This window comes from Centruroides sculpturatus, unplaced genomic scaffold (genome assembly GCF_000671375.1).
Source record: "Centruroides sculpturatus isolate CEXI.00-Female unplaced genomic scaffold, Cexi_2.0 scaffold33, whole genome shotgun sequence".
Lineage (NCBI taxonomy): Eukaryota > Metazoa > Arthropoda > Arachnida > Scorpiones > Buthidae > Centruroides > Centruroides sculpturatus.
This window is the reverse complement of record NW_019384325.1, coordinates 1376924-1391486: the sequence shown is the minus strand read 5'-3', so window position 1 is coordinate 1391486 and position 14563 is coordinate 1376924. Positions and strand designations below refer to the sequence as shown.

General features: G+C 31.8%; 1 non-coding gene across 1 annotated transcript; it reads right to left on the bottom strand.

The window, feature by feature from the left end:
* Positions 1 to 13952: 13952 nt before the first annotated feature.
* Positions 13953 to 14025, bottom strand: Trnat-ugu. Its single transcript has one exon. It is a non-coding gene; the product is annotated as a tRNA-Thr (tRNA).
* Between the last annotated feature and the right edge of the window lie 538 nt (positions 14026 to 14563).

Here is a 14563-nt window from a genome sequence, read left to right as displayed (position 1 = left end):
CTGAATGGGGGAGGGAGGAAAAACACAATCAACGTACAATAAAATATCCAAATATAACTTCCGACTTTATATTCTAAAGAAGATTTATGTTTCGTAAAAGGAAAAAAGAGTACGGGGCCTACAGGTTAACGCATTCAACTGTCATTTTAATTCCTTTAAGAAAAATTAAGAACGTAGTTGGGCGGTTCATTAATCAAAATTAAGAAAATTTTCCTGTAATTTCGTAAAGGTCTCGCATTCTGTTGACATAAACTTGAGACGGAAGACTTCAAGGCGATACATTTAACTGTTTGTGAAGAAGTTTTTGTTTGTGTACACGTCGGCCGCCATGTGTAGGCGATTTGGATTTCGTAACAGGAACTGAAGGATTTAGAAACACTTCCTTCCCCTCTTCGCTCGTCTCTAGTTGAGCAATTTGCAGTCGCTGTGGTGTGGGTGGCTCGACGAAAACTTATAAACTGATTTACTGCTTCGGTAAACAACTACTCTCACCCCCTCTACGTATATTATTACTTTGTAAATATAGATCCCTTCGTAATTTCTGTCCGTCTTCTAACTGATTGAACCTGTTTAATTAGTGTAAGAGACCTCTTACACCTATCGTTAGTTTTTTTTGGTACCAATCTTATCGAGTTTCCTCGTCAGCCTAGGGTGTTCGAGTTTGTTGTATGGAGTGATGTGCCGTGTTTCCGTGCTTTTTGTGTCATAGTTTAAGGGAATTTTTGATGTATGAAGGGATATAAAGGGTTTCTAAGTTAGTGTGGAAGGATGTGGAGGGTTTTCAAGCTACTGTAGGTGTATGGAGGGTGTTTTAGTATGGAGAGATATGATGGGTTTTCGAGCTAATGTGAGGGATATGAAGGACTTTCAAGTTAGTATGGAGCGATATAAAGGGTTTCCAAGCTTGTATAGAAAGATATAGAGAATTTTCAAGCCAGTGTGGAGATATATGGAAGGTTTTTATGTTAGTATAGAGAGATATGGTGGGGTTTCAAGCTCGTGCGAGGGATTTAAAGGGCTTTCAAGCTAGTATGGAAGAAGCTTGTAAAAGAAATTTTAGCCTATTGTGAATTATCTCGTTAGAAATTAAACGGTATAGTTTTAGAGATGATAGGTCAAAATATTATATAAGAGAACGTGTTTCATGTTAAACAGATAAATATTTTGTCTCGGAAAGTCGCAAAATTTCACAAATTACGAGCCTAACGCGATCGACTATGGCCTAACACGTTACAAAACCTTAACAAAGCGATCCTGAGAGGAGACAGCTGAAGAAAACAGCCCACAATATACACTAGCGTGAGGAGTCACTCATTAACAAAATACTGCATAAGCTGATCGATTTGTTTTAACTAGAGAGAAGAAAGACGTATCCAAGCAGCTGGGGGTGAGAGAATCTTCGCTCGATCAAGACGTCTGCCAAAAATGACGACGTCTCAAAGTCGGATTTCTCCAGAGTAAATGACCCAAATTTTCGAAATTTCTAGTAAAATTATCTCGAAAATAGTTTGCCAGATGGTTGTTGACACGTAAGTTCAAACGTGACACGGTGGTGAATACAAATCGATCGATCCTCTCTCGCTACGATAACACGTCTCTACAACAAACCGTTCACAGTTGATAGCATAAAAGAGGATTTAACTTCTTAATTCGGACTATAACACGCACCCTCCAGCTTAATTACTTAATATACGACAGATTTATGAGTGTTCCAGTCAATAGCTACACCGAAATCGGTATATCTCTTCTCTTTGTGTTGCTTCATTTTACATTTTTATGCCTTATAAAAATTTATCTGTATGCTGATTTCTTAATTATGTTTAATAGCTTCTGTTTACAACTTTTATAATTTGTTAACCCATTTAAATATGCAATAATCACAAAAAAATAAGGACTAACACTATATCCAAGTATGCAGTAAACATAGGCCTTTATGGATACTTTGCAGTGTTCTCTAAGGCGTCTACAGTACGTGTAAAAGTAAATAAATGCGTGTAAAGTAGTTATTTTAAAGAATTAAACGTGACTTTAATGTATCGATCTAAAAAATACAGACACAACGTCACACTAGGAGGTCATCCACTAGTTTCTGGTGGCATAAGACACTGTAAAGAACTCATATATTATAGTAATTAGGCTCATCAGCGATACTTAACACACTTTTATGTTAAAAATATATATTCTTCCCTACTTTCAGGCTCATAATTTGTCTTATAAGTCTATATAAAGTGAGCATTATATCATTATATTTAATTTGCCATTCCGACACGAAAGCTGTAGTAGCAGGGATGAAGTCGAAACTCGCTTCTAGATGTTATCTCTCAAATTACACACTTAAACAGATAAAAAATAAGTTGCATTTAAACAGAACTGGAGCCATTTATCGAGCATACAGTTCAAAAAAGAATCTAGTTCTATCCTACAACCTCAATAATGAGATTCCATCATTAAAAAAAATAATAATAAATAACCAGACACACCTCCGACGTTTCGTCGAAATTATCGTGTTTACATCAATCATTTTAACCAGGTTATTGTCGAATTTTAACCGCCTTCTACCTCTGTTTAATTAATATTTAACTAGAATTTTAGCCAAAGCAATTTAAAGCAAGGAAATTTGTACTTTGTACCATCGTTTCTGCATTTTATAAGAGTTCAGACGTCTGTATGTAAGTTCTAAAACCGATTCTAATCAACTCATAACACATAGGAACCGTTCAAAAAGTCATATAACTTATGCGGTCGAGTGTAAATAAGATTTTCTGTCGATACACGAGTAGTTAAGATGCCAAGGTCTATCTATACTTAATCACCTGAGCAACTTGTTGATAAATTGCGCTATTGTTTTGATGTTAAACAAGTTATTTTGCTTACGTTCAAGTGTGTAAAGTTGTGTGTAAATTAAATAAAAGTGCGTGATAGATAGGCATTAGATAGGGAGTTCGGTAGCTTAACTGATAGACGATTTTTCTGGGTAGACAGAAACTATAATGAGTTTTTGCAGGGATTTTTTTGACTTTTTGGCTTGCAGAGTTAAATTTATACAATTCTAAATGCTAATTTTGTTCAAATAAAGCATAAAATTGTCAACCAGATGCATAAATTTCCTACAGTTTAGGTGTTTATCAGCCGTATATGCTTGATAAACTGCATGTATCAGCCATAGAAATGTCAATTTTTTGTAGAGATTAGTAAAAATTTTTAACTTTTTTGCTTATTGAGTTGATTTATACAGTTAAATGCTCTTTCCAAATGCTAAATTTCTTCAAATATATACATATAATTGAGACTTTATACTATAAAGTTCCTGTAAACATCAACTTCTTACAGGTATGCATTACAGGTAGTGTTTTGCTTATACAGCTAATTTTATACAGTTATATGCTCTTCTAGATGCTAAGTTTTTGCAGATATATGCATAAAATAGGCCGTTTACAATAGAAAAAGCCACTATAGTATACGAACTTTAAGAACTACTTTGTATATATAAGTATATATCAGTCAAAAAAAGGTTAATTTTTGCATGAATTTAGCAAGAAAATATTATAAATTTCTGCTTAGATGAGTGAATAAAGTCGTGGCTGCGAGGCAAACAGATTGGCATCGAGAATCGTTTGCAACTACACACACACATCTGCCTTGTTATGAGGTCTGACAGGCCATTAACGCATCAGAGTTATACTTAAAAAGAAGTCGATAGAAGAGCACTTTCTGTATTTCTTTTTTTCTTATTGTTTTATCAAGAAAACAATCTAACAAAAGCCTGAACTAAAAATTAGCCTGATATATAGGCTAAAACTTAAATAATTAGCCTGAAAAGTGGGCCAAATGTCACCAAGTCTACCAAGTTACACCTATATCACCTTTATAGAAAAATATATTTAAAAATTTTAAATTATAACTTATATCCCGAAGAAATGGGGTAGTTTATTAATAAATAAATATATTATTTTTTGAAAAAAAAATAATTTAGGACGAGAAAATTAATTTTAAGTTATTTATTCTTAGAAAAATAAATTAGAAAAAAAATCCTTCGTTCGAATAAGGTCTTTTTAGATAGGCAATAAATTCGGTAGAAGTGTGGAATTTGTAAAAACCCAAAGGAATATGGCGGAAATTTGTAGAATAACATTTCCAAACTGGGTTTACCCTCAAAGAAAACACATTTTAAAATTGTAAAATAGGGATTATTCCTTAGAGAATGACGTTTTTCCTTCCCTTTCTTTCACTTCAATATTGCATCTCTCTCTCTCTCTCTCTCTTCCTCCCTGTTTTCCAGCTCTTCTCTTTAAAATATAAGTTAAAATTCTGTGTTTTACATTAATTTTGACCTTGTAAAAACGTATTTTTTTGCTTTTAATGGTTATAAATAATTTAAATTAATAACAATTATAATTTTAAGGTAAGTGAGGGCATACTAGTAGACTACACGTTTACATTATTGTAAAATAGCAAATTTTAAAGATAAATTTAGGAAATTTAAATAAATATTTATAAAATTTAACGTTTTATAAAGTTATTTTACGTAGAAATGTTCAATTTTCTATCAATTTTTGCTAGGATTTTAAATGATTTTTAGTATAAAATGCTCTCGAAAAGTTATCTAACTCCTGTATTTATGATTAATTAAGGGGTAAAATTAATAAAAAAAAATATACAGAAATTTATGGGTTAAATAACTATAAATTCTTCACAAATCTATGGAAAAATTTTAAAAATTCCTTAAAAATTTATTAGAAATCAACATCTAATATTTAGCCCCATAAAATTGTCATTATACAGTGGTACCTCAGGTTACGAACGCCCCAGCATACGAAATTTTCAGGATACGACATGAAATTCGAACATATTTTTGCTCCACGATACGAACAAAAACTCACCATACGACGTTACATTAGTTCGCATTTTTCATTTGTTTTTCTTACTACAGTTATTTTTTTTAATGTATTACTTGGCTTTAATTTGAGTATGTTTTTCGCGTTGGTACGACTTATTTGGTTTTACATGTAATCGTATGGGAAAAGATGATTCACCTTACGACATTTTCATGATACGATCTCAGTTTCGGAACGGATTAATTTCGTATCCTGAGGTACCACTGTAATTGATATAAATTTGATATTTTTCTTCTAAAAATCACCTTAAATTTAGTAATTTTCAACCACTTTGAACATTAAAAATTCTGTATTTTTAGAAATTTCGAAATGTTTTTTGGGTAAAAACACATAATTGACAAACGTATAAAGGTAATTTTTTCACGTTGACACACTTTAGAAAATTTTAATAATGAATTATTTAACAGAAAAGACCAAGTATGTTGACATTTTCTAACGTTGAATTTTAATGTTTTCTTTGAATATTTGACGTTTTCTTTGATTTATATTCAAAAAAATCAATATGGGTAGAGAATTTACGTTAAGAATATCAATAGGGGTAAAAGACTTATGCTAATATTTATACAAAAATATATTCTATATCCTGATTTTTTTAAAAGAATGATCCCAATCACCCCACACATTCTAATAGAAATTTCCTAATTTACAATTTATTTATTATTATTTTTTTTAAATTTTTATAAAATAACACCTCAAATTTATGTAAAATAATTAATTTTATATGTTATATTTCATCTAAAACGTGTCTAGTTAAGCTCTTGATTTATTTGAAGCTCACCTGTTTGTATATAAATCACAACTGTATTTATAAATGAATTATAGAGCAAATAAACGTATCTAGAAGTATAAATTCAGATCTAGAACTTAAATAATTTTATTTAAATTATGTATAAATTTATTAAGTAGCTTTAAAAGGCCTACTAAGATAACATGTTAAACAGTCAGTTGTAGGGCCTTTTATCTTAAAGGTATATATGCTATCTTAAAGATAAACAAGCTATAGATAGGGTTTTACATATATTAAGGTGGGTTAGAGGGTGCTTCAAAGCTTGAAAATTAGAGAATTAAAAAAAATCCCCGTATAAAACCTTAAAATTAGATAATTAGAGACTTTGTTGATCGTAAAAGTCACATGGAAAGATGTAAATTTTAATTATTTTTCTTGGTATCGATTTACATCAGGACCTCGAATGTTATCGACTTCTTCACATGATACTTCATACTGAATCATTAGACGTAATCTTGATTGCGAAACTTAGAATAATAAACGAAACCTATCTTCTATTTAGGAACCATTAAGAGAAAGGTCAGACGATAACAGAGTTTAAAACGTCTGCTTTCGTCAACTTTAAACTTGCAGATAAACGAATTTTTCCCCGGTCACGTGCTCTTTTCGCTCCCTCTCTCTTCTCTCTATCTACTCGTTAAAAGGCCCGAATGGAGGCCTTACACCGTACACTCAGGTGGACCAGGCCCTAATTACGTCACAACAATTTATCCAATTAAAAATGGGGTGATTTATTTAGGACATTGATCTTGTAATGACGTTTTTCGTGTGTTGATAATCTTGTTCTGTTGAAAGATCCGCGTAGAAACTTGCTTAAAAAAGGATAATTTGGTGTATTTAGTTAAGTGTATTTAAGTTTGAGGGATGGAAAACCGAATACTTGAAGAGATCCTCGTATATTAGCTTAAGTAATTGTCTATAGTTTAACACTATTTTTATATAGGCGCGACGAAGAGTTACAAATTTCCAACTAAAAAAAGCTTCGTAACTTTCTAAAAATCACAAATAAAAATAAGATTTTTGTATTTTATTAATTTCGAAACGTTTACAAAAACATGAAATATTACAAATTGAAAAGAGTTAGCGAGTCGTTTCTAAGAAAACCGTTTGTAAAGTGTTCCTACTTTCATATCCTATACGAATTACTGTTGTAAAAGTAAACCGAAAGTGTATTAATGCCCCGTTTTGTAAATGAAGCCGAAGGGCCTCGAGTCGTGAGAAGTAGAGGCGTGCCAAATGACTCTCTTTGTCTGCATCCCCCGAGCTTACGCCCACAGCCCCAAGCTAAGAAGAATGAGCTTCACTGTTTGCTGTGACGTCACGAATGCAGACACCCTCTAGTTATTTTTATTTTGATTTTTTGCCCATCGGACTTCGATACTATCAAAAGGGCAAAGGTTTGTTTTGTGTATTTCCTTTTTATTTTATTTTTACTATTCTTTTCCTCCTTCCTCGTTCTACAAAATTTTAAATTTAGATAAATTTCAATTAAAATTATAATTAAATTTGTAAATATTTTTTGAGATTTGTTATTGTAGTAGTATTGTTTTTAGTCGTTGATGCTACCTTTGTAGCTTCTACTACTGTAATATACTGAAATTAAAGCACACTTACATTGTTAAAGTAGGCCTTTTCTAGTTGGAATATTCATAATAATTTTGCAGCTACAGTAGCAAAATTAACTGTTATAGGGGTTTAACTACTACTGCAACAATACCTATTGTTACAGGAAGAAAATTTAGTGTTGTAGCCCTAAAACTATACCTCTGCCGTTTGTTACGTTACAGAAATAGGACCTTAAATATACGAAAGACGGTGCTTTGGTAGTACTAAAAATAGTTTTGTTACTACAGTAACAATATTTTACTACTACAGTAACAACTGTTAAATTTTCTTCTATTGTATTAACGTTACGAAAGTATGCCTTTTCAAATTGGAATATTAAATTAATTTGCCATTTTATTAGGGTAACAGGGCCCTAAATATACGAAATTACGTGTAAATTATTGCAGTATTCACTATTATATTATAAGAACAATTAACTGTTATGAAAATAGGCTCTTGCTAGTAACAATACAAGTTTATTATTAAAATTTAATATAAATTATTATTTATTTACTATTTTTAATAAATGTATTACGTAATAAAGCTCATTTCTCGATAAAATAATTGTTACTTATGTAGTATTATTGCTGTAAAAGGTTACTGTAGGCCTTTTAAGGTGTCTTGTTGTGTTGTACAGCGTTAAATCTTAATATAATGTCTTATATTTGAACTTGAAATGTATAATAAGAAAAAATACCCTGCTGTGTTTATCAGAATAAATTAAATACCAGCTTTAACACTTAAAACTTCTACTATTACAGTAGCAAAATTTATTACTAAAGCAGTAGCAAAAGCATAAAGTTTGCAACACGATCTAATTTTTATATTAAGTTCTATTATACAGTCACGTGGAGGATGGTGTGGACATTATACAGAGGTACACAGACAAGTTTTTTGAGGGGTGAACTTTAAATTGTACGAACACAAATTTGCGGTTTCTATCCCCCGATTGATAATTATATTCCTATCTAAATGTGAATTCTGATTGCAAATCTGTTAGAAGGAGGGGAGGCAGATCATTCAGTTAATTACAAAGAATGGGGGATGTACAAAATTGATAATAAATGATATTGGAAAAGCGTTCGATGATGTATAGACCTTACAGCACGTGCAACAAGGGGACATTTCCGACTAATTATTGATAGGTGTTGAAAGACAAATGGGTGCAGATGGCCTTTGGCTGATTCTCGATTGTCTAAGCGTCCGTTTCAGATAAATAACAAAGTGACAGCACACCTGTAGATGGCTTGTGTATGTGAGAAGTAACAATTACCCCCCACTCTTTTCAGTGTTTCTAAATGGACTCTGTAAGAGGGGGTGTGTAAAATAGCAATTTTACTACGTGATTTCTTCTTAAAACATTGCCAAATTCCGGTGGATGATCAAGGTAATCACATAGCATTGTGATGACAATTGTCCTAGTCTTATAGTAATAAAAATCTACTGTTTAATTACTGTAGAAGAAAGTCTCCTCTTTTCTTCCATAAACTACAAAACTATCAACAAAATTTGATTCGATTTGAAATCTGCGAACAGTTTTATAAAAAAAATTCGATGTAAGAAAGTAAGTGGCACCCCCAAAAAACGATTAAAAATTCGAAAAGAAGCTATTACACAACTGGCACGTACAGAATTACACTACAGAGTTAGAGGATACGATAGGGAAATTATAGGGGGGAAAAAATCGAGTATCGCTGATATATCCGAAAGCATTATGGAGGGTAATAAAAACAAGTGCTGCGTGTATCTAGAACTGACACGCAGAACCAGGGGTATATAACCACCCTCCAGCTGTATCGGAATCAAACAGCTGCGTGATCCTTTCAACCTAAGCGAATCTGATAGGTAGACGTTACTATCATCCGTCATCAAAACATTACATCTGACAATGGAAAGGGCATTTAGAAATTTCATTACTCCTTCTTTTCTGCTCCTTCCTCCATCCTCCACACACACGCCTAAACCCTTTACTATTCTAAATTACTGTATATAATGCACCCCCTTAACTTCGATTACGGGTTTCTTTCTTTAAATTGAGGTTTGTTCTTGATTGTAGGGATTTCTCCTTAATTTTAAGGATGTCTTCTATTGGTTTTTTAAAATTTTAACGATTTTTTCATTAGTTTCTTTAATTTTAAGCGTATTTTCTATTTTTTTTTTATTTTCATTCTCAGATACACGCGTACTCCTTTCTAAATTTGACTATAGGCCACTATATAACGTTTATTACGTATTTTATTCATTAAAAATTGATTTATTTTTAATTTTTGCAGTGTTCTCCAATGATATTCTTGAAATTTAAGTGATCTTCTTGAATTTTCTTTCATTATAACAGAGTTTACAACGTTGGACATTTACACCATTTAAATCATTATAAACTATTAATTATACTTAATTAAATTTAAAATTAGTTATTTTTATATATATTTAACTGATATTTATTTAAATCAAGTCGATTTTCTTATGGAAAATCTCTAAAAATCATAAATAAACTGGCATTGGTGATGCCGATTAGCTTAAGAAGTTATGTTATTCTATGGAAAATAATGCTGTAAAATTTAAAAAATTCATAAAATAAACTGTAAAAATCCTCCAAATTTAAGATATTTTAGTAGATTTTGTTTAAGTTTTTTTTTAATTAAATGTAAGCGTGTAGCTCAATACGATTAGTTCTTATCGAGTTTAAACTTAAAATTAATCTTATAATTATATAAATAGGTCATAAAAATATTAAACAGATTTTTGAGAATGTTATAAAAACTTTTAGAAAGACATAAAATGATTTTTTGGAGGAGAAATCCTCCAGAATCTCCCACATAACTAGAGCAGTCAGGGGCTATGTGGAAGCTTCTATAAGGGTGAACGATCTTAAAAACTAACTAAAAATGAGACTTAGATATCTTGTAGACGAAATTATCCCTCCAAAAAGATTGAGAAAAAGGAGGAGGAAGATTTTTACACTTCTTTTTCCTACTTCGTCTTTCAGAGCTAGTTACAGAGAAGAGTGGGATCTCAAGTTACGTTTTCGTCATTAAACCGGGACATGGTTTATGTCTACAGCAGGAGGTCAAAGAATGGTAAATAATAAGACATGGATTGCAATTTTATGACTAAAAAATAACAAAATTATAGTCGAGGAGGAGACGAAAGAGAAAAAAAAGTAAGCTTCTACCCGTTGTAGACGAGGAGAAGATAGATAAGGATCAATCTTTTTCTCTCTCGCTCCCCTTAAAGTCTATCTTTTCTTAGGGGACTATCATATGTCTGCATAGGGCTATTTTGGTCAATTCGATTGTCAACCTGAGTCTAGACGGTTTACGATACTTTTCAAGCTTAAAAACTTTATCTTACTTCATCTATCCTACGTATAAACCTTTGACAAATATTCTCAGAATGGATCTTGACGTCGTAATGGGCCTACTTATGGGTTATATCTATAAATTATCTATCACTACTACTAGTCTATAGGCTAATTTAAACGTAAGACTACCTCTTGTAAGCTTTCTTGTGTAATTGTATGACGTTTTCTTAGTAGATAATCGAGTTTGTGATGTTAAATTAGTACAAAATAGATGAGAAATTTTACTGTTATAGTCACAAAACTTTATTAATGTAGTAGAGTACTGTTACCATGCTTTAAGGGCCTCTCCCCCTCAATAAAGCGCGAGGACCTTACACGAAACGCGTACAGTATGAGGCCCCACAATATATAGCCTAAAACTGTGTATGACTGCTTAATAATGCAAATTTCTGTGACATTTTATACATAAAAATACATTTTACAGCTCTAAATTACGTATTTAATTACGTTCTTCCTTCTACTCACGATCATTTTCATGAATCAAATAGAATCGAGTTAAGAGTTACTCAATTTGTAAATCACAGAAAGGAAGAAGAAACATAAATTTAGTTATAAAATGTCGAATAATGTATTGCAAAGAGGAAAATTAAAGAATTAGAGCCATTAGGAGAAGGCAAAAAGTGCCAAGTTCCTTTTTTTCCTCAATGTTACATCCGTTGGCATAGAAGACCCACCGCTTTGCAAAACCTCATTTTGTGATTTGTGTCGGATCTTTAATCATTCCGCTATCAAACCAGATGTGGTCTGTTCGTACTTGAAAAACCTTTGTGAATATTTAATTTCTTCTCTGACGTTATCTCCCGTTCCATTCTGAAGATCTGCCACCAACTGCTGAATGGAAGTGGAACAGATGTTTCACAAACTTGCAGCAAAGCACGGTAAACAGCCGTTGTGTGTGTGTGTGTATTCGAAAAGTTTTCTATAAAGATGGCCCCAACAGTTGGCCCATTAATTTTTCCAAAGGGGGTTTTAAGAAATTTATTATACTATAATCACCCGCTGAGATCTATAGAACACTAGACAATTCAAATTTGTAATGCTGCTATCTGTAGAAACCACAGGCTTACAAGAAGCAATTGTCTGGTTGCTTGTATTTCAGATTTTTAAGGCTCTTAAGGCTTTACAACTACAATTTTTAGCCTATAAACTATAGAAATCACAGGCTTGCTAGTTGCTAATATTCCAGATTCTTAAGGCTCAGTTTTAGTCTACAATCTATATAACCTAAGGCTCAAAGGCTTCCATTTGTAGCCTGTACTTTACAATTTTAGTTGTAATGCTTAAAATTTAAGTAATTTATAAGGAGATTTACATAAAAATTTCATTTTTAAACTGCTTAATCTTCATTCTTCAGTGGGACTAGTGAAGCTAAAGTTCCTCTGCTGATAGTTTCTTTCGATTGTTAATTAATTTTTTGAAATTTATGAGGCGAGGAGGACACTTCTTAAATAATTTTAAAATATTTTGTAAAGGCCCACACCTTAGGCAAGAGTGGGCAAAGCGCAACTAATTCCTATGACTAATGAGAATTTGAAATGCTCTGCTTTGCAGGTGATTACTGTGCTTAAATATTGATTTATGCTCGGTTTTGTCGAAATTTCACCCTCAGGTAACATTCCTGGTGTAGTTGAAAGTTAAATTATTATTTTACCTTTATAAAATTCGAACTGGCATTACTATGGTTCACACCCTGTTCCTAAAAAAATTACAAGCATAAACTGTAACCTTATAAAGGCTTATAAATTTAAACCTATAAGGTTTATGAGTATTAACCTTATAAAGGCTCAATACTATTGTAAGCCTGAAGGTTTAACATACCATTAAGCCTCAACAGATTGTAAAAATGCACAAGAATCGCTGAAGCCCCGTGTTTAAAGGGTTTTAAAGTTTCGTATAAAATATGGGCCTAGAGCCTTTTTAAAGGCTTATAAAGAGTATTTTTTTATAGATTATTCTATAATAATTGGACTTTTGCAGGCTTATAATGGTATTAAGCAGAACCTCAACACTTGAGAAAAGGCTCAGAATCTTTCGATGAGCTTTAAAATCACTTATAAAAGCCTAAAGAACCGTTTTATTATGCCTTTTATAATAGCCTTAAATTACTATAAGATTAATGTGGATCTTAAACATATTTTTTTCCATAAAATTTTAGACATGAACCTTGTAGAAATGATAATTTCATGCTAAAATTAGAATAATTAGAGCAGTAAATTCTAATTGATAAATGGAGTTATGAAGTCTAAGTCATTTTTTTAGATTAAATAAGATAAAATATGAAAAAAAATATGGTTTATATATGTTTAAAAAATTGGATTTTTAGTTTAAACTAATCAAGAGAGATAAGTAAAAAGGAGCAGATACACTTGACAAGTTTATAATTGTAACTAAAACGAGGGGATGATGGATGCTTTAAGTATTTCGTTCTGTGTTTTTCGTATAGAATCGCAGATCTTCATCACTTTTAAGCCACCGACAATTGATTAGTTGGATTTCAATTCGAAGGAATTCCTCCAAAGCGAAGTAAAATATATATATATATAAAAAAGGAAAAAAGGAGGAGAGGGAGACAGCTGAATGGATGTTTAGAAGAGAGGAGTTCGATTCATTTGCAGCTCCCTTCGTCCCCCCAAGCAGTTGCATCATCAATCTCTTCGGGACATGACCATAATATAACCAGGACCAAACGTGTGAAATGCGATTACACTCACCACTCGTTTCGGTAATGTGCTTCTCTATCCTGCCAAATTGATTGTGGTTTTTCTAACAAAACCATAGAAACGATCTTTCTATCCGCCATTTTAACTACATCTTTAGGGGAATTTTTTTTTCTAAAGATTTCTGCGATGTTTTAATTTTGCCATCTGTAAAAATTGTCATACAACAGTTGGCCCTTTAAGAAATTTATTATACTATAAATTAGACAAATCAAATATATAAGGCTATAATCCTATATATAGAAACTACAAACTTACTAATCTCAATTAACTATTTGTAGCTTATTAAAGCTTTAAAATCTATATTTTTTAGTCTAGAGACTATAGGAAATCACAGGCTTAATTTGAATGTAGTTTGCACGTCATATTTTTAAATACTTTAAGGCTTTAAATCTATAGTTTTTGCACTAATAAAGGCTAAAGTATAGGAAACGGTTTATAAAGCCAACAACTTCCAACCTTTAACAACCTGTATTGGAACACTTATTTGATAGACCCTACTGGACAGTAAGTAACTGTAAAGGTCTATTTATTTGGCAAAGTTTACTTCTAATCATCTCTTTTAAATTAAAAAAAAACATGATGTCAGCCACCAGTGAGAATCGAACTCACGACCCCTGGTTTACAAGACCAGTGCTCTAACCGCTGAGCTATGGTGGCTGTTACTTCCATCCCCTACTAAATCCTACAAAAATATGAATTTTAAATATTTAAACTTTAAAAAAATTACAATTTATTTTATTATTTTTCTCCATTATTTTGGGGAAGAGTACGTCTTAATTATCAAAGATTTTTACAAAGAGCTCAAGGCTAGGTTTTGATCTAAGGGCCTACTTATATGTCTTTAAATTATAGAGAAGAGGTAGTTGTGTCAATCAGATTAGTCCTTAAGGCTCTCTACAGATCGCACGAAAGATAGGAACCTCACTTTTCACAGATTAACTATATTTTTTTTTTCCTTTTGTTAAAAAAAAGAATATTACAGTTTCATCTGATATTAGATTTGACAGACGGGAATGGAAAGGAGAGGGAAGCTTCTCCATCTAAACAGGATCAACCTGTTGACGTTTCACATTCTGTCACACTTTGTTTATATCTGCTTAGGCTCTATATAAAGCCTATTTGATTAAGTAAATTTCGATAATTTTAGTAAATTCGTACGCTTTAATTAATTAGAAGACTCGCTTCTGTTTTAACC